The sequence below is a fragment of the Delphinus delphis genome, chromosome 2 (genome assembly GCF_949987515.2).
Source record: "Delphinus delphis chromosome 2, mDelDel1.2, whole genome shotgun sequence".
NCBI lineage: Eukaryota > Metazoa > Chordata > Mammalia > Artiodactyla > Delphinidae > Delphinus > Delphinus delphis.
Window position 1 is genome coordinate 88885084 of NC_082684.1, and position 24015 is coordinate 88909098.

The 24015-nt window shown below is 42.5% G+C and overlaps 1 long non-coding RNA gene across 1 annotated transcript in view; it reads left to right on the forward strand.

Moving 5' to 3' along the window:
* LOC132419686 (uncharacterized) overlaps positions 1-24015 on the forward strand; it is a 207119-nt gene that overhangs the window by 79626 nt on the left and 103478 nt on the right. The gene's annotated exons all lie outside the window — the stretch shown is intronic.

Consider the following 24015-nt stretch of genomic DNA (forward strand, 5'->3'; position numbering starts at 1 on the left):
CCTTACATTTAGGTCTTTAATCCATTTTGAGTTTATTTTTGTGTATGGTGTTAGGTAGTGTTCTAATTTCATTCTTTTTCATGTAGCTGTCCAGTTTTCCTAGCACCACTTATTGAAGAGGCTGTCTTTTCTCCATTGTATATTCTTGCCTCCTTTATCAAAAATAAGGTGACCATATGTGAATGGGTTTATCTCTGGGCTTTATATCCTGTTCCATTGATCTATATTTCTGTTTTTGTGCCAGTACCAGATGGTCTTGATTACTGTAGCTTTGTAGTGTAATCTGAAGTCAGAGAGCCTGATTCCCGCAGCTCCGTTTTTCCTTCTCAAGATTGCTTTGGCTATTTGGGGTCTTTTGTGTTTCCATACAAATTGTGAGATTTTTTGTCCTAGTTCTGTGAAAATGCCAGTGGTAGTTTGATAGGGATTGCACTGAATCTGTAGATTGTTTTAGGTGGTATAGTCATTTTCACAGTGTTGATTCTTCCAATCCAAGAACATGGTATATCCCTTCATCTGTTTATATCATCTTTAATTTCTTTCATCAGTGTCTTATAGTTTTCTGCATACAGGGCTTTTGTCACCGTAGGTAGGTTTATTCCTAGGTATTTTATTCTTTTTGTTGCAATGGTAAGTGGGAGTGTTTCCTTCATTTCTCTTTCAGATTTTTCATCATTAGTGTATGGGAATGCAAGAGATTTCTGTGCATGAATTTTGTATCCTGCTACTTTACCAAATTCATTGATTAGCTCTAGTAGTTTTCTGGTAGCATCTTTAGGATTCTCTATGTATAGTATCATGTCATCTGCAAACAGCGACAGCTTTACTTCTTCTTTTCCAATTTGGATTCCTTTATTTCTTTTTCTTCTCTGATTGCTGTGACTAAAAATTCCAAAACAATGTTGAATAATAGTGGTGAGAGTGGGCAACCTTGTCTTGTTCCTGATCTTAGTTAAAATGTTTTCAGTTTTTCATCATCGAGGATGATGTTGGCTGTGGGTTTGTCATATGTGGCCTTTATTATGTTGAGATAAGTTCCCTCTATGCCTACTTTCTGGAGGGTTTTTATCATAAATTGGTGTTGAATTTTGTCAAAAGATTTTTCTGCATCTATTGAGAGGATTATACAGTTTTTATTCTTCAATTTGTTAATATGGTGTATCACATTGATTGATTTGCATATATTGAAGAATCCTTGCATTCCTGGGATAAACACCACTTGATCATGATGTATGATTCTTCTAATGTGCTGTTGGTTTCTTTTTCTAGTATTTTGTTGAGGATTTTTGCATCTATGTTCATCAGTGATATTGGCCTGTAGTTTTCCTTCTTTTTGACATCTTTCTCTGTTTTTGGTATCAGGGTGATGGTGGCCTTGTAGAATGAGTTTGGGAGTGTTATTCCCTCTGCTATATTTTGGAAGAGTTTGAGAAGGATAGGTGTTAGCTCTTCTCTAAATGTGTGATAGAATTCACTTGTAAGCCATTTGGTCCTGGGCTTTTGTTTGTTGGAAGATTTTTAATTGCAGTCTCAATTTCAGTGCTTGTCATTCCTCTGTTTATATTTTCTATTTCTTCCTGGTTCAGTCTTGGAAGGTTGTGCTTTTCTAAGAATTTGTCCATTTCTTCCAGGCTGTCCATTTTATTGGCATAGAGTTGCTTGTAGTAATCTCTCATGATCCTTTGTATTGCTGCAGTGTCAGTTGTTACTTCTCCTTTTTCATTTCTAATTCTATTGATTTGAGTCTTTTCCCTTTTTTCTTGATGAGTCTGGCTAATGGTTTATCAATTTTGTTTATCTTCTCAAAGAACCAGCTTTTAGTTTTATTGCTCTTTGCTATTATTTCCTTCATTTCTTTTCAATTTATTTCTGATCTGATCTTTATGATCTCTTTCCTTCTGCTAACTTTGGGGTTTTTTTGTTCTTTTTTCTCTAATTGCTTTAGGTGTAAGGTTAGGTTGTTTATTTGAGATGTTTCCTGTTTCTTAAGGTAGGATTGTATTGCTATAAACTTCCCTCTTAGAACTTTTGTTGCATCCCATAGGTTTTAGGTCATCATGTTTTCATTGTCATTTGTTTCTAGGTATTTTTTGATTTCCTCTTTGATTTCTTCAGTGATTACTTCATTACTAAGTAGTGTATTGTTTAGCTTCCATGTGTTTGTATTTTTTACAGATTTTTTCCTGTTATTGATATCTAGTCTCATAGTGTTGTGGTTGGAAAAGATACTTGATACAATTTCAATTTTATTAAATTTACCAAGGCTTGATTTGTGACCCAAGATATGATCTATCCTGGAGAATGTTCCATGAGCACTTGAGAAGTGTATTGTGTTGTTTTGGGACGGAATGTCCTATAAATATCAATTAAGTCCATCTTGTTTAGTGTATCATTTAAAGCTTGTGTTTCCTTATTTATTTTCATTTTGAATGATCTGTCCATTGGTGAAAGTGGGGTGTTAAAGTCCCCTAGTATGATTGTTTTACTGTCGATTTCCCTTTTTATGGCTGTTAGCATTTGCCTTACGTATTGAGGTGCTCCTGTGTTGGGTGTATAAATATTTACAATTGGTATACCTTCTTCTTGGATTGATCCCTTAATCCTTATGTAGTGTCCTTCTTTGCCTCTTGTAATAATCTTTATTTTAAAATCTATTTTGTCTGATATGAGAATTGCTACTCCAGCTTTCTTTTGATTTCCATTTGTGTGGAATATCTTTTTCCATCCCCTTACTTTCAATATATATGTGTCCCTAGGTCTGAAGTGGGTCTCTTGTAGACAGCATATATATGGGTCTTGTTTTTGTATCCATTCAGCCAGTGTATGTCTTTTGGTTGAAGCATTTAATCCATTTACATTTAAGGTAATTATCGATATGTATGTTCTTATTACCATTTTCTTAATTGTTTTGGGTTTGTTATTGTAGGTCTTATCCTTCCCTTGTGTTTCCTGCCTAGAGAAGTTCCTTTAGCATTTATTTTAAAGCTGGTTTGGTGGTGCTGAATTCTCTTAGCTTTTGGTTTTCTGTAAAGGTTTTAATTTGTCTGTCAAATCTGAATGAGGTCCTTGCTGGGTAGAGTAATCTTGGTTGTAGGTTTTTCCCTTTCATAACTTTAAATGTGTCCTGCCACTCCCTTCTGGCTTGCAGAGTTTCTGCTGAAAGATCAGCTGTTAACCTTATGCAGATTCCCTTGTATATTATTTGTTGCTTCTCTCTTGCTGCTTTTAATATTTTTTCTTTGTATTTATTTTTTGATAGATTGATTAATATGTGTCTTGGCATGTTTCTCCTTGGATTTATCCTGTATGGGTCTCTGTGTGCTTCCTGGACTTGATTAACTATTTCCTTTCCCATATTAGGGAATTTGTCAACTATAATCTCTTCAAATATTTTCTCATTCCCTTTCTTTTTCTCTTCTTCTTCTGGGACCCCTATAATTCAAATGTTGGTGTGTGTAATGTTGTCCCAGAGGTCTCTGAGACTGTCCTCAGTTCTCTTCATTCTTTTTTCTTTATTCTCCTCTGCAGTAGTTATATCCACTATTTTATCTTCCAGGTCACTTATCCGTTGTTCTGCCTCAGTTATTCCGCTATTGATTCCTTCTAGGTAAATTTAAATTTCATTTATTGTGTTGTTGATCATTGTTTGTTTGCTCTTTAGTTCTTCTAGGTCCTTGTTTAAACTTGTATTTTCTGCATTCTGTGTCCAAGATTTTGGATATCTTTACTATCATTATTCTGAATTCTTTTTCAGGTAGACTGCTTATTTCCTCTTCATTTGTTTGGTCTGATGGGTTTCTACCTTGCTCCTTCATCTGCTGTGTGTTTCTCTGTCTTCTCATTTTGCTTAACTTACTGTATTTGGGGTCTCCTTTTCACAGGCTGCATGTTCTTAGTTCCTGTTGTTTTTGGTGTCTGGTCCCAGTGGCTAAGGTTGGTTCAGTGGATTGTGTAGGCTTCCTGGTGGAGGGGACTAGTGCCTGTGTTCTGGTGTATGAGGCTGGATCTTGTCTTTCTGGTGGGCAGGTTTGTGTCCAGTGGTGTGTTTTGGGGTGTCTGTGACTTTATTATGATTTTAGGCAGCCTTTCTGCTAATGGATGGGGTTGTGTTCCTGTCTTGCTAGATGTTTGGCATAGAGTATCCAGCAATGTAGCTTGCTGGTCATTGAGTGGAGCTGGGTCTTGACGTTGAGATGGAGATGTCTGGGAGATTTTTGCCGGTTGATATTATGTGGAGCTGGGAGGTCTCTGGTGAACCAGTGTCCTGAACTTGGCTTTCCCACTTCAGAGGCAGAGGCCTGACACCTGGCCGGAGCACCAAGACCCTGTCATCCACATGGCTCAGAATAAAAGTGAGAAAAAAAGAAATAAACAAATAAAATAAAATAAAGTTATAAAATTAAAAATAATTATTAAAAGTTAAAAAATAAAAAGTAATAAAAAAGAAAGAATGAATGAAAGAAGAGAGCAACCAAACCAAAAAATAAATCCACCAATGATAACAAGCACTAAAAAGTATACAAACAAAAAACAAAGCAAAAAAATGGACAAACAGAACCCTGGGACAAATGGTAACAGCAAAACTATACAGACAAAATCACACACAGATGCATACACATACACACTCACAAAAAGCGAAAAAGGAAAAAATATATATATCATTGTTCCCAAAGTCCACCACCTCAATTTTGGGATGATTCATTGTCTATTCAGGTATTCCACAGATGCAGGGTACATCAAGTTGATTGTGGAGATTTAATCTGCTGCTCCTGATGCTGCGGGGAGAGATTTCCCTTTCTCTTCTTTGTTCGCACAGCTCCTGGGGTTCAGTTTTGGATTTGGCCCTGCCTCTGCGTGTAGGTTGCCCTCTGGTGTTTGTTCTTCGCCCAGACAGGAGGAGGTTAAAGGAGCAGCTGATTCGGGGGCTCTAGCTCACTCAGGCCGGGGGGAGGCAAGGGTACGGAATGTGGGGTGAGCCTGCGGCAGCAGAGGCCAACGTGACATTATAACAGCCTGAGACACGCTGTGTGTTCTCCCGGGTAAGTTGTCCCTGGATCACGGGACCCTGGCAGTGGCGGGCTGCACAGCTCCCGGGAGGGGAGGTGTGGATAGTGACCTGTGCTCGCACACAGGCTTTTTGGTGGCGGCAGCAGCAGCCTTAGCGTCTCATGCCCGTCTCTGGGGTCTGCGCTGATAAGCCGAGGCAAGTCTCTTGCCTCTTCAGCAGTTCCAGACTTTTTCTTGGACTCCCTCCTGGCTAGCTGTGGCACAGTAGCCCCCTTCAGGCTGTGTTCACGCCGCCAACCCCAGTCTTCTCCCTGGGGTCTGACCTCCAAAGCTGGAGCCTCAGCTCCCAGCCCCCACCCATAGTGGCAGGCAGGGGAGCAGACAAGCCTCTCGGGCTGGTGAGTGCTGGTCGGCACCGTTCCTCTGTGCAGGAATCTCTCCTCTTTGTCCTCTGCACCCCTGTTGCTGTGGTCTCCTCCGTGGCTCTGAAGCTTCCCTCCGCCACCCGCCATCTCTACCAGTGAAGGAGCTTCCTAGTGTGTGGTAACTTTTCCTCCTTCACAGCTCCCTCCCACTGGTCCAGGTACTGTCCCTATTCTTTTGTCTGTTTTTTCTTTTTTCTTTTGCCCTACCCCGGTACATGGGGAGTTTCTTGCCTTTTGGGAAATCTGAGGACTTCTGTCAGCGTTCAGTAGGTGTCCTGTAGGAGTTGTTCCACATGTAGATGTATTTCTGATGTATTTGTGGGGAGGAAGGTGATCTCCACGTCTTACCCTTCCGCCATCTTGAAGGTCTCTCTCATTTTCTGTCTTTAAATCTTGAGAGAGTGATGCAGAAACACAAACTGGACTGGCCTAGCCTGAGTCATGTGATTGCTTTGATGGTTAGAGTGATGATAGGGAACAGTCCCTCCTCCACTGCTGTAGGCTCTGCTTCCTATTAAGTACCATATCACGGGGTGATTTCCTGCAACCTGCAAGGAAATACAGATGCTGGGGATCCAAAAAAGGGGGAAATGTCCCGTGAAGTCTCCTGTTCTGGTCTGCACCATTTAGCATCACATGGGGCCCTGGAGTATTTGTCAATTACTCTGAGTGAGATCAGAAGTCATTGGTAGGTTTAGACGAGATGGAGGACATGACCTGACGTGTGTTTGATAGAATTACTTAGATTATGTGTTGAGAATAGATTGCAGGGGCATGGGAGCAAAAGCAAGGGAGACCAGTTGGGTCTTTCTTCAAACTTTCTGGGAGAAGGACAGCCTATTATTTTGCTGGGATTTCTAACAGTGTCACATGCCTCTGCACTCTTACTCTCCTTCCCTAACCTACTTTTTTTCTTGGCTTTCAAATATGATGTGCCCCATTTAAAAATAGCCATTTTGAATCTGCTTTCACTTAGATTTGATAATTTCCCTGCACTTCTGGCCAGTTTCCAGTCCGGCCCTAGGAGTCAGTATCTTAGAAAATCGGTTAGGCCTGCCTTCTTGGATATTGACCAAATGGGTGAAAAGGATCCTTCAGTATCAGCTCAGCCAGCTAAGAAGCAGATCTTCCTCCACACATAGACGTGAAAGATGACCATTTTGGAGACATGCAGTTTCTCCCCTGCTTATATATGTTTATAAACTTATTGCATAGAATTCTTAGCTCAGCAATGGATCTGAGAACCTTCCAGTTCAGACATTTTTAAATAGCCAAGTGAATTATTGTTTGCATAATGTTTAACTCAAAGTATACGTTTTAACCTTGAGTCCCTTGGCTGGCTTCCCATCTGCTTGTCTTCATCCGTGCACTGACTGAACAAATGAAAATTGACTTGACTTCTCACAAACTCTGTCCTATCTCCTGGTGCTGGCTCTGCTTATTCTCTTCATTGTGTCATTCCTTTATCTGCTGAATTTGCCTATTTTCTGGATGGTAAGAAATGTGACCTTCGTAAGAATGTCATTAGCTTTCGCATTAGCTTAGTGTTCCCGAAGTTTATACTCTCAACAAATATTAATTCCCTTGAGTTTTTATCTTCAGAACCATCCTGAGAGAAGTGGACAGGGAACCAGTGGCCCTTAAGGTCAGGTGCTTTTATTTTCCTTTATTTCTCTCTGACTGTAGCTCTCTTCAAGAAACGATTTACTTTCTTATGTGGACCAATGCTACATGAACTTTATTTTTATAAAATAATGGAATGAAATATGGAGTTGGGAAGTAGAATATACAGAGAAGAGAGTTCAAGTATTAGTTATTTGACAAATACATGTTGGTTTGATTTTTCTTTTACTTGCAATATTTTGGTAATACTTTTCTTAGATGGGCCCTACTTTTTAAGTGAAGAAAGAGATTATGAAAGAGAAAACTTCGATTATTTGGGAGCAGAGAGAAGAGGATATTAAATAATGGCTTTAAAATCTCTGCTATGTGTGAATCCCCGCCAGGAAAAAGTAGAGACTGGAGACAGGCCCCATTTTTGCCAGAGTGGGTTTCTAAAAACTCTCATGAAGGAAATTTCATTTCCCTCTCTGGGCCTACATTCTTGACTAAGAATGTAACATAAAAAACAACCACATAGGGGGACTTCCCTGGTGGTGCAGTGCTTAAGAATACACCTGCCAATGCAGAGGTCACCGGTTCGAGCCCTGGTCTGGGAAGATCCCACATGCCGCGGAGCAACTAAGCCTGTGAGCCACTACTACTGAGGCTGAGTGCTACAGCCTGTGAGCCACAACTACTGAGCCCGTGTGCCACAACTACTGAAGCCCTAGAGCCCGTGCTCTGCAACAAGAGAAGCCACCGCAATCAGAAGCCCACGCACCACAACAAAGCGTAGCCCCCGCTTGCCGCAACTAGAGAAAGCCCGTGCACAGCAACCAATGCAACCGAAAAAAAAAACTATATAAAAATAACAACAACTATGTAGGGAGTCCCCTGATGACCTAGTGGTTGAGATTCGAGGCTTTCACTGGTGTGGCCCAGGTTCAATCCCTGGTTGAACTGAGAACCCGCAAGCCGTGCTGCACGGCCAAAAAACATATATATATTGTTTTAAGAAAAAAAACCAGCCATGTACATGGTCACCAATATTTACAAAGGAGAATATATTATAAAATCAATATAATCATTTAAAATAAAATTACATTTCAATTTATAGAAAATATACATAAATATGCTGTATCTATTTACTATGGAAGGGCCTACAAAGTACTACAAAAACACACGTAACGTATCAGATATAAACCTACTGCTTCATAAGTGACTTAAAACATGTCAATTAATTCCTTCATGGAATTACAGCTAATATTTATTTTGTTTGCTTTTTTATTATTTAGAAGATTTATTAAAATAATTTTGATGACTTAAAGAACTGGTTACAGGGAAATGGATCAGGAAGAAAGGGAGGTATCTATGCATCTATCCTGGGACAAAGTCAGTTCCACCAACCCCAGAGCTATTTCTCATGTGGCTTCCCGGTAAATCATTGCTTTGTGTTGTGGACAATAGTGATGGTTTGTCTTCCATGGAAAAGCATGTTTACAAATAAAAGCCTGTTCCCTTTCAGGTTATAGTAGGGAGGTCACTTCACCTTCTTTTAAGCTTAAATGCCTCAGCCAGTTCTGTCCTGTTGCAGAGACCACTGCATCTTCTTTGCAGATAATATTCTATATGATTTATTCATTATATCTCCACTGCCACCATCATTTCTATCCTGGAAAACCACAGTAGCCTCCTAATTATCTTCCTGTTTCTACTCTTGCTTACCCTTAAGTCCATTAGTCAGAGTTATCTTCAAACACATAGATAAGATAACGTCACTCCCTGGTTTAAAATCCTCCAATTGCTTTCCATTTAACAGAGGATGAAATGGAAATTTTCTACCACGGCCCATCAGCCCTGCACAGGGGGACCTTCCCTCTCTCCTCCCACGCTGTTCTGTGCCTGGCTCAGTTTGCTCAGCTCACTGGCCCCTTTTCAGTGTTAGGATTCACCAAATTCCTCTCCATCTCAGGGATTCTGCACTGCTGTTTCTTCTGTCCCCCTATCCTGTGGTTAGGAGTCTTGGGGGAGGGTGGTGAGGAAAGAGACTGAGTGAAAATCAGAGGGTTATTGTCTTGAGGCAGTTTTTCCTTCCCTTCCCTTCCCTTCCTTTTGCTTCCCTTCCCTTTACTTCCCTTCCCTTGCCTTTCCTTCCCCTCCCTTAGCTTCCCTTCCGTTCGCTTGCCTTCGCTTCCGTTTGCTTTCCTTCCCTTCGCTTCCTGTCCCTTCATTTTCCTTTGCTTCCCTTCCCTTCCCTTTGCATTTCACTTCTTTTCATCTTCCTTTCCCCCTTCCCTCCCCCTCCCTCTCTCCTTTGTTTCCATCCTTCCATCCTTCCTTCCTTCCTTCCTTGACAGGGATTTGTGATTCTGCCTGACCCACCAAGTCCCATTGCTTGCCTGCTCTCTAAGCTTAAGCCTATTATTCTGCCCTGCTTGAGATGTACAAAAGTCACCTTTTTGCAGAGTATAGGATCACTGAGGTGTAGTTGCAATGCCTCCTCCTGTCTCCTTCACCTGAAACTGAGCTTCTATCTTAGAGGATGAAAGTAGGATTTAGGTATTCTCTCCAGGGGTGTAGGTAGGGGTGTTAGGAAATAGTGGTTACTGTTAAGGGCCAAAAGGCTTATAGCTGGATCTACTGGTTTTATATCCTTCTGCACTCCTCAGCAGAGAATTGGGCTGATGATGTCATTTCTCATATAAACTCCAAGAAATTGACACTTGTGTCTGACTGCCTAGTAAAATGACTTCCATCAATCGTTATCCCTGCCTAATAGCATTACAATGTTAATAACAAATAGTTCTCGCCAAAGACTTGGGGATTTTTAATATAGTTAAGTGTTGGTCTGTGGCTATAGGTTCCCTTCCCTCCAACCCCCAGCTGAAATCTTGTTAATTCTCATGAGCTAGTCTGAGCTGGAATGACCAAGTGGAAGGCCTTTGGGAAAAGGCCCAGTGAACTGTTAGAGTTGAGTGTTATTGCAGTAGGTGGCGCTCTTTCCTCTGAATCCAAGCCGGTTTCCGGTACTGCCGTTGGCTAAGGACTGTGTCGCATTCCAGGAAGCAAGAGCTGAAATGAGGACCTGCCTGAAATCTATCAAAAGCCAGATTTCGCCCCAAGCCTCACAGTACAGATAGTTGAATTGCAAGCAATGGTTAGCTATGGGGGTAGATTAATAAACAAACCTAGAAAGCATTTATACATATAGCTTCAAAATTTAATTTTGGCCAAGGTAAAGTCTTAACTCCCTATTTCTTGGAGCATTCAAGATAGTCAGAATTTAGCTGTTGTCTTTTAAAATACAAAATTTATTCTTACATCTATGAAACCTAAGGTGCAGCTTATTTTAAGATACAACTTAGGTTTCATAGGATTTCTTGTTGTCTTTCACAGGCCTGGATGCCAGCTTCACAACCTGGCCATGCCCTATTTGGGATATTATATATTACTGAGTTTAAGCAAGGCTATGTGTAATCTTATCTATGAGAAATTCACTATTTACAAACAACTGCTCAATCCCTGGTTTGAATCCTCCCTCTTTTTTTTAATTTTTTTTTTTTTTTTCCTTCTTTTTTCCAGCTACATCACTGGTTTGTGTCTCTAGCTCTGATATCAGGCAGGGAGTCTGGGTTAGGGCTGATGTCAGTCTAGTGGGGAATGAATTGATTAAGAATCCAGATTTTCTATGAACACTTAGCCTGATTAAAAGATGGATGTTTTGCATCATTGTACTCCATGTTCACTGTAGAAGAATTAGAAAATGTAGTAACTAAAAAAGAAAAAAAAAAACAACAAATCACCAAAATGGTAACAGTTTGGTATATTTACTTGTAGACCCTCCTCCACCCCCATGTGTCTTTTTCTCTACTTATATAAATAACACACACACACACACACACACACACACACACACACACACACACACACACACACACACCCCCTCTATCAGGCTGTCAAAGTTCTGGCAGGAAGCAGTAGTACACTGCCTATTTACACTGCCTAGGGACTATTTTCAAAGGTGGGGCAGGGTTCAGGAAAAGTGATAAAGTCCCCTGGGGCTACAGTGGGAAGCTATTACCACTCCTTCACCTGAAGGTCCTGATCTGGGAAGGCTAATGGGTGGATTGCATCCTCCCTTGCCCTTTGACTTCCAGTAGAGTTCTGTCCATGAGAGATCCCATCAGAAGCTCCAAGGGCTTTTTGCCTAGATCCTGACCGATACCCACATCGTTCATCAGTTCTCACAGTTTCTCAGTCATTGTATTTTGATTATTGCTTCTACCTCATTCTCTAATTCCTCACCTTCTGGAATTCCAGTGAGATGTATTTTTAATCTTCTCATCTCTCTTACCCTCTTTCTTATCCACCTCTTTATCTCTCCTTGCTACATTTGGGATGATGTCCTTACATCTATGTTCTCATCAGTCATCTTTAATCTCTTTCATTTGCTGAATTTTATGTTTTCACATCTAGAAGTTTTGTTTGGTCATTTTCAGGTCTGCCAGTTCTTTTTACACAGTTCCTTAGGGTTCTTTCCTTAGGGTTTCAAGTCTTTTTACCTTATCATTTGAGACATAATTATTTCATAGTCTCTTTCAGGTTGTTCTACTATTGACGATGAAAATTTAACTTTTTGCAACGACTGTATTTTGTAATTTTTATTGCGAGCTCATTTTCAGCCAGAATATATTGGCTTGCTTGTGTGTTTATGTGCCTTAGAATGTTCTGTATGTTTGGGGGTTTAGAAGGCTTGCTTCCTTTTTTTAAAAAAATATTTATTTATTTGGCTGCGCCAGGTCTTAGTTGTGGCACACGGGATCTGTGTTGCCTCACATGGGATCTTTTTAGTTGTGGCGTGCAGGCTCTTAAAATTGTGGCATGCAGGATCCAGCTCCCTGACCAGGGATTGAGCCAGGCCCCCTGTGTTGGGAGCGCAGAGTCTTAACAACTGGACCACCAGGGAAGTCCCTAGAAGGCTTCCTTCTAAACAGTTTTGTGTTTGCTTTTGCTGGAAGCCCCAAGGATTTCACTTATTTGGGTCCCATTTTTGCATTAATTTCTTGGCTGGAGATTCCCACACCATGTGAGTTGTATGAATTTAGTCTCCACATACATGTGTGGAAAAGGCCTAGGCCTGCTGTTTCTAGTGGGAGATCTTTCCTCTGAGCTGATGAGTGAAGCTCATCTCTAGACCCCACTGTACTGATAGCCATTCAAGAGTCCTGGCTTTATATGGGGGTGGGGGGAAGGGAGAGGGTGTTCAATTCCTACTTCCTGCATTGTACCTTCCAAGACGAAGCTTCTTGCTCCTTTAGGGATGTTAAGCCCCAGTCCTTGCTCATAAGTTTATCACTTTGGCTTTATGTTCCTCCTTCATTTCTGGCTCTTGGAGATTTTCCTTTCTTTTGAGCTCTGCTAAGTATCTATTTCTTTTAGTTTTTTTATCCAGCATTTCTATGAGCTTTTACTGAGGTGAATCTCTGTGTTCACATACCGAAGTATCCCTACATAGAGCTTGTAACTTGGTTTTCTGCATAATCATTCTGATATGGAAAGATATCTGTTCTATATAGTGAATCCTCTTTAATGACTACTTGGCAGAAGGAGTCTGAAATAGGTTGTAAAGGGCTGTCTTTAGAATTGCATTTCCTGGGTTAGCATACTTTCTCCATTATTTATGTTCTGGAACTTGAGCAAGTTACTTGAGCTCTTCATGCCTCTATTTCCTTACCTGGAAAGTGGAGATAATAGTACATCTACTTGGCAGGTTTTCTAGGGATGCTGTAACAAATTACTACAAATTTGGTGGCTTTCAAGCACCAGAAACTTATTCTCTCACAGTTCTGGAGGCTGGAATCTGAAATCAAGGTGTTGGTAGAACCAGACTCCCTCTGGAGGTTCTAGGAGAGAATCTGTTCCTTGTCTCTTCCAGCTTGTGGTGGCTTCAGGCGTTTTTTGACCTGTGGCTGCATTACTCCAATCTCTGCTTCTGTCTTCACATTGCTTTATCCTCTGTGGGTGTAGCAGGAGCTCCCTCTGCCTGTCTTTTATTCTGTCTTGATTCCCATGTAAACCATAACTCTTGTTAGGCTCAGGAGAACAGCTACTGCCCTGTGGCTGTTGGCGTGTGTCTCAAGCAGGCACTGGCCCTTGGTTCCCAACAACACCAATACATGTCCTCATTTGTTCAATCCTGTAATTAATTTAAAATAGTTACAGAATTGCTGCACCAATACCTGTACAAGAAACAAATGTATCAATATTAAAAGCGTTCAAGATTCATTTGCAGCTCTAGTCATCACTCAATCTCACCCAAGGCGGCAGATGTACAGTCAAACACTATGCTTTTAAATTACTTGGATTAGTTCTTTGTTTTGTTTTTATCTCCTTCACTATGGAGACGGAATTCACTTGAAATACAATTAGTTCATTTGTTTTGGTTTGGGTTTAGGTTTTTCTTTCCTCCTCTCATAATTGTTGATTTCATTTCATTTTTTGAATATGCAGCATATTAACATGCTCCCATAAGTCAGAAACATACCAAAGGGTGTACTTAGAGAGAGGTCACTCCCATTTTTATCCCTTCTACCCTGTTCTCTCCCCTCACACCTTGTAGGTAACCAGATTTGTTGTTTTTGGCTCTACCTGTCCTGTGTTTCTTTTTGTAAATACCAACAGATATCTGTATGCTTCTTATTTCGCTTTCTTTGTTATACAAAATGTGCTCTTTTGCACTTTGAGAAGCTTCTTTCTTAGTGGGAGAGGCAAGAAAGAAAGGGTGAGATACCATTTTTCACTATTTTCAGAATTCTTTTTAAGTTCTTTTTGCCTCTCCCAATACATTTAAAGAGTGAGGACGACTCACTGAGCTGGCTGTGAATTATCATGTGTATTTGAATCACCTCATAGATCTTGTAAAAAGGCCAGTGTAGTAGGTCTTGGGTGGGGCTAAGATTGTGCAGTTGGAATAAGCTCCCAGGTGATGCTGAGGCTGCTGGTCCCGGGCCACACGTGAGTGTGACTAGACTGCATCACAGGCAGTCTCCCTTGGCTCTCCATGAACGTCAGACCACAGTTCCTGAAATGTCTTTTTAGAACCAATACACATACTTATCTAAACTTGTTGGCTTAGTTCAGAGGAGGAGCTCGTCTCTGTATGGCTGGTGCTTCATTTTGGGGGTGGTGGTGATAGTATGCTGGAGGAGATAAACATGAAATGTTCTGTCATATCTTGGTGAGGTATAAAGTATCTTTCTTACTTAGTTTCTGCTTTGGTTCCCTTCCTATTTCTCTGTCCAGTGGCTTCATAAACTGCTTTTTTTTTTCTTGCAAAGAGATTCAAGTCATTTGAGCAGGGATGTTAATTATTAACATCAACTTTGGTCTAAAAGCAAAAAGGTAGGGTGTGACCCATGTCACGGTGTACTATGACAAAGGGAATGCCATTTAAACCCAGGTACTTAGGGTCGTTTGTGTCCTCCTGTTTCCAGTCTTTGGGAATAGGTATGGTAGCTTTCAACATCCACATTTTCCAGTTACTACACTTCTACCTTCTTATGCAGCCATTCAGCTCCCTCCTCAGAGCCCTCCTCCAGCCCACATCTTTTCTGGAAGTCTTTGGGGCCCATTTCAACCGTGCTCAGATTCAAGTCTGTTCCTGTTCATCTGTTTCATTTCCTTGGGGGTTGACACCTACATCTCCCTCCTGGGCTTCCTCACACAAACCTCGCTTACACAAACAAAATAAAACAGAAAATCATGCTTATCAATAAATAAGTATCTGGAGGAGGTCAGCAGCCCACTAGTCCTACAAAGAGTTAATTCCAAATGCCAATTTGGGCTAATTTTACTCTAATTTACTATTATGACATTGAAAAATAGACCATTTCCTTTATTTCTAGCTTTGTTTTATTTTATTTTATTTTTGGCCGCACTGCGTGACTTGCGGGATCTTCGTTCCCCGACTGGGGACCGAACCCGGACCCCCTGCGATGGAAGTGCAGAGTCCTAACCACTGGACCGCCAGGGAGGTCCCTATTTCTAGCTTTAAACTGAGGTAGAGTTGTGTCTAGAAATGTATTGAGCATGGTATGTTTCACTCTAGGAAAGAGCTGCAGTGGTTATTCTGGGCCTATGGCTTCTAATTAGTGAAACCACTTTGGTACTTCCCACCTCCCCCAACAAACAAAAAGTTCAGTTTATAATAAGAGCCCGTGCCATTTTACACTGGAATGAACCTTAAGAAGATAGCCAAACTGAGCCCCCTCTTACTGCATGGGGCCTCTTCAGTCCCTCCTGGACAATAGTCATAATCTAAAATGTATTACATGTAATTTCAACATCATTTAGCACAGCTGTCAATCTGCCAAAGCAGAGCCCACAGACTGAGCTTCCATGGAGACCAAAGCCTCTTCCTTTTAAACATGTCATTTGCACAGTCAGCTGGAGGTCACTTGGAAGAGAGCACCAGGGAACTTTGGTTTGTGTCCCTTTGTTCCTGGCTACTTACCTTCTCATAAAAATATATATTCAATTTACAGATGCATCAGCATAAGCTCCTCCAGCAAGTGCAAATATTAACCTGGGAGAAGAAAACAAAATAATGTCTGAACCAGAGCTTTCATTTTCTGTTCGACTTTGATGTTACTTTTTTATTTGAAGTCCAAAAAGAGTAACAAGTTGAATTCCTTTTATAAAAGTGAGACAAGGCAAAGGTTGGATAAAAATTCAGCTCAGTTTGTAAGTTAGTCAAGGAGAAAAACGCTGCCTTTCACTAATGGAATGCATATGGTCTATACATTATTTTCTTAGCACCATGTTTAAAAAAATAAAAAAAAAATTAATTGAAGTATAGTTGATTTTCAATGTGTTAATTTCTGCTGTACAGCAAAGTGATTCTGTTATACACATATATACATTCTTTTTAATATTCTTTTCCATTATGGTTTATCACAGCGTATGGAATATAGTCCCCTGTGTCTTAGCATCACCTTTAAGGTTTTTTTTTTTTTTGAGCAGGGCATGAGGAAAAGAGTTTTATGTATGTATGACTGAGTTGCTGATGGACAGAGTTCATGAATGGCTGTTTTGAAGTGAGAACAATCTAATCCCAGAGCCACAGAACCACCTACAGATGTCACACTAGATCTCAGCTGTCAACATGCCATCTTATTTTATTGCCATTTTCTTTTGCTCTTGGCTTTCATCAGCCATTGTTCTTCAGATACCTGGACCAAGCTGCAGCATGTTGTGAACACATTTTTTTTTTTTCTATAGGCAAAATTAAGGACTGATGTTGCATGTCTGTTAAGCTCACTTTTAGGGAGAATAGGTCACTTGGAGGTTGGATACCTTTGTCAACCAAAAACCCATTTCTCTTTAAAGTGAAGTGATGTGAGAGAATGCCAGGATAAAGAGCTATTTAGGATATCTGCTGAGATTTCATTTCAGAGCAATAGGAAAAATACCCCACGAAACCCTTGGGAATTTTTGGTGCCAAACTGTTTACATCCTGGTGACTCTAAGCCTCAATGCACATAATCACTGGTATATAGAAGATCTCTAATTGCTGCCACGATAGGGAGGATATGGCCCATGCCAAGGCTGTGGGCACCTCTGGAGTTCAGGCCTGCCTGGGCATTCCTGTGCACTGCTGGGATGGGCTGCAGGCTGCTGGCTTTTTTGAGGTTTTTTGTTTTTTTTGCATAAGGGAGTATCACTTTAGCTGAAGGAGGAAGGAGGCCATTTTGTGTGAGATGAGTTGGTGGTGGTGGTGAAGGTGGGGAAACAGGACGAGAGGGGGATCATACCTTTGACTGGATGAGAGGGGGATCACAACTTTGACTGGAGCTGAGGCAGAGGGAGCAGTCCTCAGTGACAGAGCCACTGGGTCTGAGATAGCACTTCTTATACCCTCCCAGCTCTGAGTGTGACCTGGAGGGAAAGGAGCATCTTCCCGTTTCTGTATGAGCTGCAACATGGCTCTGGCACAAGGAGAATGGGAAGAAATGTGTCATCAGGAGGGTGTGGTGACTTTGGAAGCAAGGAAGGTTACACCCTCAGTGTGGTCTCATGGTGGGTATGGGCGGCAGAGGTGGTGGGGAGCTGCTTGTGGAAGGAACTACAAAGGGGGTCTGGAGCAAGAGAGGAAAAATATGGCTGGTGTCACGTGGCGACCACTGCCGACAGATTGTTTTCTAAGTATGTGTGAGGTGCCCTCAGGACGCTCAGAGATAGAGCTGGGAGAAGCCTGCAGAAGCTTGAGAACTAGAGGTAGAAGCCAGAGCTGGTTAGAAGCTAGAGGGTTAGAGACATTAAAATTTGGGTATTTGTCATGGCTCTGTACCCACAGCCTGGTGAAGCTTGGGAAAATTCTAGTTATATTACCCAACACTTTCTTTTTGCTAGCAATATGTCAATGACTAATGCTAGGATTAGTGAGATTTATTCTCTTAGGTGAGTAGAAATCACAAAGGGCCAATAAAAATTATGATAAGGTGTGTGCCCCCACCTCACATCTTCTTGGCTCACCTTTCTACTCTATTGTTGCTATGGCAACCAGCTGTGCTCAGGTGTGACCTGATCGCACCTCACCTCAATTGCATCATTTATCAATTGCTTTCTGTCCTGGGGCATCTCTGCTACCATCACCTGGGACACCTGCAGAAATCTGCTCAGTCATTCTGACACGGCCACATACTCAAAAGTGTGAGGAGGGTAGGACCCCATAGATAACCTTTGACCAATGGGTAATGGGAGCATATGGATAATTTCTCTCATCTTCTTTCCCTTGTGGGGACAATTCTGAAATACTTCTTACATGGCTCTTCAGAGTGTCCCCAGTAAGAAAGGACCCCAGTTGCCCAAAAGGGGACTAGCTTGATAACACACTTTATTTTGGCTTTTCCTCCTTCCCTGTTTGACTCTTCCCAGCCCTCGATCCACATTCCCAGAAGTCCTTGTCTCAGGCTCCACTTTTTGGGGGAACCGAGTCTAAGACAAGGTGAAAGAGCTCTACATGCACTGGAGATCCCCTTACTTTCTTACCAATGACATCCCTGGAAAAAGGTGAGAGTTGGTGGGGGAGAGGGATTGTCCAGTTTCTAATCGATAGCAAAAATCTGTTATTGTCAAACTCAGTGAACATTTAATACCCTTTCACTATGATCTAGGGACCATTTTTGTTTAGAAATCACTAAGACAGATCCCTGACATGAGCAAGCTCACAAATCATTTGGGGAGGCAAACGTGGTCACAGCTTACAGAGTAGAGAGTGCTAACGGGAGGGTTGGCATGCATTAGAGTGTAGAGAGGGCTTCCCTGGTGGCGCAGTGGTTGGGAGTCCGCCTGCCGATGCAGGGGACACGGGTTTGTGCCCCGGGCTGGGAAGATCCCACATGCCGCGGAGCGGCTGGGCCCGTGACCCATGGCCGCTGAGCCTGCGCGTCCGGAGCCTGTGCTCCGCAGCGGGAGAGGCCACAACAGTGAGAGGCCCGTGTACCGCAAAAAAAAAAAAAGAGTGTAGAGAAAGAAACAGTTAATTTTGACTGGAAGTGGGAAGGGTTAGGGTCAGGGAGACCTCCAGAGAAGAGAAGGTATTTGATCTGGACCTTGAGAGATGGAAAGGCTATTGAAGATAGTGAATTGAAGAGCTGGAGAAGCTTGAAAAGAATCTTCCTTAAGTAGAATTGGGGTGAATTTTACTGTCCTCCCAGCTTAAGGGGCAGAGGCCTGCAGCCCTCCTTGGCCCCAATTCCTCTCCCTTTTAATCTCTTAAATAGGGTTTTGACTGCTCTCTCACAGTCTGCTTTCTCAGAGGTATACTGCCTTACCTTTTCTCTTTATCTCTTTATTATTTATGCTGTATTGTCATCTTTTCTATAGGAGAGTCAGAGCTGTAGTTCTTTACCTTGCCTGTGCTCACTATGGAGACCTTATCTCTGGATGCTGGACACTGGGAGGAGGCTTAATGGTTCTGAGGGGTCTCTCTTCTACCAAGAAGTGGGACCACCTTAGTCCAGACGGGGTTTTTCAGGTGTGATTGATTCACAAGATCACTGGATGAGATGCTCAAGGACAAGTACCCTTACCTTGAGGGTGGAGAGGTCACATTCACCGGCTTACTTCTCTCCTGCCTCTATCTGCACTGCTTATATTGAAGTGTGGGTTCTTATATCACTGAGGCAGTCAGTGGTAAACAACGAGGTATTAGTATTTTCTTTCTGAATAGGACCAGAGATGCCTTTATTTCTTCAAATGTAGAGACCTAAGAAGAATTCTACAACTTGGCCCCAGGAAGGGAGGGCTTGGTGGGAAAGGCAGGTGACAAGAAGGGTAGGGCATTGTCCTCAGTCAGATTCTCTGCTGATAGCCTGACTCAGCCACCATCTGCATGTCTGTACCTCTCCGTCTCATTGGCATCCAGATGACACATTTTTGAGTTTTAATCTCCCAGTAAGGGAAAACAAAATTGTCCAGGACATCTTGTCCCACCAGGTCAAATGAGAAAGTGTTAATGGTTGAACCTACCTCTGCTCAATCAGTTGACACTACTCTTCAGAGCAAAGTCCACATCGTAGGTGGGCAATTGAAGATAGACAAGAAGTGGGCATGGCAGGTGTCTGTATTGCTTTCTCAGTCCATCTCATCTCTGGCTTCCAGACACACCCCTCCTCCCTAGCTGTGCAAAGATGCCCTGCCTAACGTGTTCTATCACGTGCATGCCTTGGGCGCTCACTTCACTTACAACATAGGGGAAACCCAAGGGTAGCAAGAGGGAATGAGTGATCCTTTGAAAATAATATAGTTTGATGAGGTTCATTTATAAAAAGACTATAAAATTGTGGGTGAGAAGAACCACCAAGGATAGTGCAGTACCCAAGAGCCTGTGGCTTTGGAGCTGTTATCACCTTTTGTCCCAAAGGGATGGGAAGAGGGGATGATTTTTGGGACCTGGAAGAAGAGAGAATTACATAGAGTCATGGGCATTGAAAGGATCAATGACTTCTAACTGAGGGCCATAGCCAGACAAGCAACTCTGCAGAGAGAGATCCAGGGAAATAAGGACCTTGCTCTCACTTTTCCTCACTTTTATCTCCTACTGGGGCTCTCCATTGGCCAAACAAACTGGAGCCAGAGGGCACACATCCCTGTTTATATCTCTCCAGGCAGAGAGATGAGTGGAGAAGGGTGGAGAAAGAATGGGAGGGAAAATTGGCACAGACACACAGGGACTATATCAAAAGATGTCTCCGGGTCAGTGTAAGAGTGTTCATTAATCTCTCGCCTTACAATCTACCATTGTTGTCCATCCCCCTGGTTCCATTGTGATCTTACCTAGCTGTTATTATTCACCATTCTTCCATCTATGGATTAAAATGAAGTGTGACAAGTGCTCATTGAAAATGCTGCTAATCAATCATAGCTCTCTTTTTCACTCAGCTTGGATTTAGTATCAACATCCTTCTTAATACAGTGGTCCAGGCAGCCACCCCCAATCAACTGGCATTGACTTGAGATGGAGGAAATTTGCCATCCCTTGCCTATTCAGTAAATCTATCACTTCCCCACTTCATACATAGTAGTGGAGGAAAAACAAAATATAATTGAGACAATTAGAATGAAATAGTAAATCTTGTCTTTAAAAAATGGTAAACAGGGCTTATCTGGTGGCACAGTGGTTGAGAGTCTGCCTGCTAATGCAGGGAACACGGGTTTGAGCCCTGGTCTGGGAGGATCCCACATGCTGCGGAACAACTGGGCCCGTGAGCTACAACTACTGAGCCTGCGCGTCTGGAGCCTGTGCTCCGCAACAAGAGGCCGCGATAGTGAGAGGCCCGTGCACTGCGATGAAGAGTGGTCCCCGCTTGCCACAACTAGAGAAAGCCCTCACACAGAAAGGAAGACCCAACACAGCAAAAATAAATTAATTAATTAATAAAGTCCTACCCCCAACATCTTCTGAAAAAAAAAAGGAAAACAAAAAGATAAGAAGGTACTTTTTCAGTTCATGCATTCTCTAGCAAAAAAAACCAATCTGAAATATAGATGGTGGCCACAATCCTTGCTTCTAGAATTAGTCACGGAGTCACAGCAGGCACTGAAGGCTTTCTCCATTGGTGCTGTTTCTGCACTATTATTATTTAACATCTTCAGTGTCCTAGACACTGTGTTAGGTGCTTTACACAATTATTTCACTTATTCCTTGTAGCAATCCTCATAGGAAGTTACTTATTTTCTCCATTTTACAGCTGAGAAAGCCTCAGCTTAGTAAGATTAAGTTACTTGCCCAAAGTGATGAGTAACTGGTAGAGATGACACTCAAACACAAATTTTTCTGTGCCCAAAGCCTGTGCTCTTTTTTTCTTATCTTTTTTTTTTAATTGAAGTATAGTTGGTTTACAGTGTTGTGTAATTACTGCTGTACAGCAAAGTGACTCAGTTATACATATATATAATTCTTTTTTATATTTTCCATTATGGTTTATCACAGGATATTGAATATAGTTCCCTGTGTGATATAGTGGGACCTTGTTGTTTATCCATTCTATACGTAATAGTTTGCATCTACTAACCTCAAACTCCCAGTCCATCCCTCTCCCACCCTCTTCCCCCTTGGCAACCACAAGTCTGTTCTCTATGTCTGTGATTCGGTTTCTTTTTCGTAGATAGGTTCATTTGTGGTATATTTTAGATTCCACATATAAGTGATATCATATGGTATTTGTCTTTCTTTTTCTGACTTACTTCACTTAGTATGATAATCTCTAGGTCCCTCCATGTTGCTGCAAATGAATGCCTGTGCTCTTGACCTTTAGGTAATAATGACTTATGCTTCAGCGTTCTCTTTGGCAAACAATTCTGCCGGCTGGAGAACCAGGGAGGTCACCTTTTCCAGTCCCTCAGCTGCCTACAACTTAAGCAGTTGACTTCTTCCTGGTTCTCTAGTAAGAATAAATACTACTGTGTTTATGCCTATACCCCTTGTATCTTAGATGCACATGTGTGAAGGGCTTGGGGAATCATGCATTATATCACACTTCTACCAGATCCAGCCCCCACCAGAAACTTGAGGAATTTTCTACAGTGGGTGGCTAAGCAGAAGCTGGTATCATACCACCCTATAGGAAGGAGGTTGGCCACAACATAGATAAACTGTTACGTAAAGTAAAGGAAGCCAAGACACTCTCTGGTTAGGCTTTATTTAACAGCTACTCAGTGACGTAGCCAGTGAATTCTGATGTGTCAAACACTATGCTGGGTGCTGGGAGTATTAAGAATTAGGGTGATTAAAGACATTAGAATAGTCCAGGGTTCTACAGTGTACATGTTCCCTCTTGGGGCAAGGTTAAGTTCATTCAGGAACCCAACACACGTTCATCAACCTTGGACTGAAGTGACCAGTTTTGCATCGTCCTTCTCGTCAGCAACTTTTGGCTGGGATCGCTTTTGAAGGGGAGCTGCTCCAGCCACTTCTGCATCAAAGCACTTGCCTGGGTCCTGCTCATGTTGACTGTGTCCTGCTTGATGGCCACTTTCCTAGTGCGCTGGAGTCTTCAACATCTCTCCCAAGCACTCAGTATACTGAACAGGATACAGGACTGAGGAATCAAGTGTCCTGAGTTTGGACCTCAGTTCTGCTATTTACTTTCTGTGTTATCCTGGGCAAGTTACTTTCCCTCTCTGGGCTTTACACTTTTAGATGACAATAGCTTCTACAACCTATGGTTTTGCAGTTCTCACGGACACTCAAATTTTTCTGGAACCAGGCTGTGTCAGGTGTGGTAGCAACCTCTATTTTCCTTGACAGAGGGAGTCTTTTTGTAGTGGCTCTGGCTACTTACAGCTTTATTGCCTCCAGATGGACCAGCCAATGCAGAGTTTATTTAGCTCCTTGCTACTCCAGGTGTGGTCTATGGACCAGTAGCATTGACATCACCTGGGAGTTTATTTATAATGCGGCATCTCAGACCCTAGCCAGACCTGCTGAATTAGAATCTTCACTTTTGTTTTTCTTTTGGTTTTTTTTGGCCGCGCCATGTGGCTTGTGGGATCTCAGTTCCCCAACCGGGGATAGAACCCGGGCCACGGCAATGAAAGCCTGGAATCCGAACCAAAAGGCCACCAGGGAACTCCCAGAATCTTCATTTTTAAGAGACCTCCAGGTGATTGGTACTAACATTAAAGTTCGAGAAGCATAAAGCCCAACGCACAGGAGAATCTGATTGCTTACTACAGCAATTAAATCAGAATCACTGTGGTTGAATTCTGGGTACTCACTGCTCAGGTGAATTTTTTTTTTTTTTTTTTTTGCGTACGCGGGCCTCTCACTGCTGTGGCCTCTCCCGTTGCGGAGCACAGGCTCCAGACGCGCAGGCCCAGCGGCCGTGGCCCACGGGCCCAGCCGCTCCGCGGCACGTGGGATCCTCCCGGCCCGGGGCACGAACCCGCGTCCCCCGCATCGGCAGTCGGACGCTCAACCATTGCGCCACCAGGGAAACCCTGCTCAGGTGAATTTTGGCGTGCAGCTAGAGTTGAGAATCTCTAGCCTCACACAGAGTGGAGGTGTGTGTCTTTGTCCAGAATGGGAGACAGAAGATGGGCCTCTACTTCAGCTGGGGGAGGAAAAGTGCAGAGAAAGCCTTCTAGAGGTAATATTTGAACTGCTTGGCAAACATGTAGGGTCAGCGAGACAGAGAGGAGCTGAAGGGCTCTCCTGGCGCACTGACCCCAGGGGAGGGAACTGCAAGGCGCTGCGGGGCGGTGGGGGGAGCCCGGGGCTGGGAGGGCTGTGGAAGATGAGGCAGGGGCCACCTCTGCCGTGCTTGGGAGTTCATACTTCATCTCAGGGACAGTGGGGGGGGGGGGGGTGGGGTGATAGCTGAAAACAGTGTTTTCAGTGGAGAATGATGTAATTAGATTTGCATTTTAGGAAGCTCTGTCTTCCAACTGATGCAGCAGATCCCTTGAAGGTGGAGGA